This window comes from Carya illinoinensis, chromosome 15 (genome assembly GCF_018687715.1).
Source record: "Carya illinoinensis cultivar Pawnee chromosome 15, C.illinoinensisPawnee_v1, whole genome shotgun sequence".
Lineage (NCBI taxonomy): Eukaryota > Viridiplantae > Streptophyta > Magnoliopsida > Fagales > Juglandaceae > Carya > Carya illinoinensis.
In genome coordinates, this window is record NC_056766.1 from 34,231,795 (window position 1) to 34,234,123 (window position 2,329).

The following is a 2,329-nucleotide window of genomic DNA, read 5'->3' on the forward strand; positions in this document are numbered from 1 at the left end:
AACTTTTTATTTGAATTTTTTGAAAAAGTGAATGATGTTGTCTTTGACATGTGAATCTTTTTAAATTTGAATATGAAGTCTCATATGCCTATAAATAGATCATTTGAGAGCTTCACATTCACAACATCCAGAGCATACAACATTCATTCAAAGCTTTCATTCTCTCTTCTCTAAGTATTGAGCCTTAATCCTTATTCATTTTGAGAGATATAGTTTGTGCTGTATTGTTCTTATTTAACTTATTGAGGAGTGTTTTCTGATAACCTACCCACTATCAGCTTTTGTATCAGAAAAAGGGTGTGTATAACCCTTGTGCGTGTAGAAAGTATTCTACACGGGGAATAGTTGAATCACCACGTGTAAGGTGATTGCAAGTGTAGAGGGTGTTCTACATGGATCCTTTGTAGCGGTGTTGTTCAAAGGTGTAATAGGTTTCTATCTCCACCTGAAAGAGGTTGAATAGTGAATTTGGGAATCCTCAAGGGGTAGCTTAAGGCGAGGACGTAGGCAGTGGGGCCGAACCTCGTTAACATACTGAGTTTGCTTCTCTCTTACCCTTACTCTTTATATTTATTGTTATTTCATATTTTGTTTATATTTTATATTATATATTTGATTTGTAATTGTTATTTTTTTTTTAATAAAACTCAATTCACCCCTCCTCTTGTGTTAGTCATCTGGGCAACAATTGGTATCAGAGCTAAAAGCTCTATTATAAGATTAACTATCTTTTGAGTTAAGATCTTATGGCTAACATTGCAGCTTCATTTGGTGAAGGTCAATCTAGTAGTCGGCCTCCACTCTTTTGTGGAGATAATTACTCATTCTGGAAAGTTAGAATGAGAATATTTCTTCAAGCTCAAGGTAGAGAAATCTGGAAATGTATTGTAAATGGACCTTATATTCCAACAAAAGTGGTTGATGGAGTAAAGGTAAAAAAGGAAGAAGAAGAGTTTGATCGTGAAGACGATAGACTTTATACTTTAAATTTAACTGTTATGAATTTATTATATAATGCTCTTAATGGAAATGAGTTTAATAGATTAATGAATTGATACCGTAGTGGATTTGTATCCTCTCTTTTTAGAAAGGTGAGGTTTCTCTCTGGTGTTCTGAGAACACAGAGTTTTCTCTCTTGAACTTAGTTCGAAGAGGCTGGTTTTTTGAGTGTGTCTTGTAGAGGACAGGTTTGCTATACAAGTGCTGGTCGTATTTCACAAGTGGTATTGGTTGGTTATTCATGGCAGAGGAACTGTCGAATCTCTGTGCTGGTCTACGACTCACAGAGGAGGAAAAGCAGGTAATCCACGTTCCAGTGGAGGAAGTTCTTTTATCCAACGAAAAGAGCAAGAGATGTCTGGCTGCCCTTGTAGTAGCTGAGAAGGAGGTTAATAAAGGAGCTTTTCGGGCCACGATGTGTAAAGCCTGGAAGGTGGAAGGCCAGGTCTTCTTCAAGGACCTCGGCTCCAACAAAGTCCTAATAGAGTTTCAGGAAGCCTTTGAGAAGGAAAGGGTCCTGGAAGGAAGACCCTGGTCTTTTGACAGGTCCCTAGTGTGCCTGTTCAACTGTGAGGGGTGTTTGGCACCGAAAGATTTTGTTTTTAAACTCGAACCCTTCTGGCTACAACTACACGATCTTCCCTTTGCAGGCATGAATAAAACCATGGGAGAGAAGGTTGGGGCGGCAGCTGGAGAGGTTCTCGCAGTAGATGTAGATGCAGGTGGCATGGCTTGGGGAAGCTATCTAAGAGTCAGAGTGCAACTGGATATTACAAAGCCCCTTATCCGTGGCAAAGTCCTGAGCATGGGAGGAAAAAGCTACTGGATACCTTTCCAGTACGAAAGGTTACCAAATTTCTGTTTTAAGTGTGGGGCAATCAAACATGAAGCACTATCATGTTCTAGACCTCACCCGGGTGGAAAACCACGAGAGGAAGCTGCTATGCAGTATGGTTCCTGGCTTAGAGCCAATTCCCAACAGAGAACCTCACAGTTTTTTGGCAAGAGAGGAGGTGATTTTGAGAATTCAGGAAGTTGGCGCCAAAACACATCTGAAGATAGTAGGCATGATAGAGATGGGATGGGACAGCACGATCTGGGCAAGCATGCAGCGGATTTAGAGCAGGCCGATAGGGGGAGCTCTGACAACTACCAACTCAGTGGACGTTTACACGACAAGAATAGCAAGTACTACTCCAACACCCAGTCTGACTTTCCCAACACCCAGGCAAGTTGTGATAGCCTTGGGAATACACATGTGACCAAAGAGGGTGGCATGGACCACGTGCTTTCTAATTTAGTCTTACCCAACCAAGGCCTGGCTACGAGA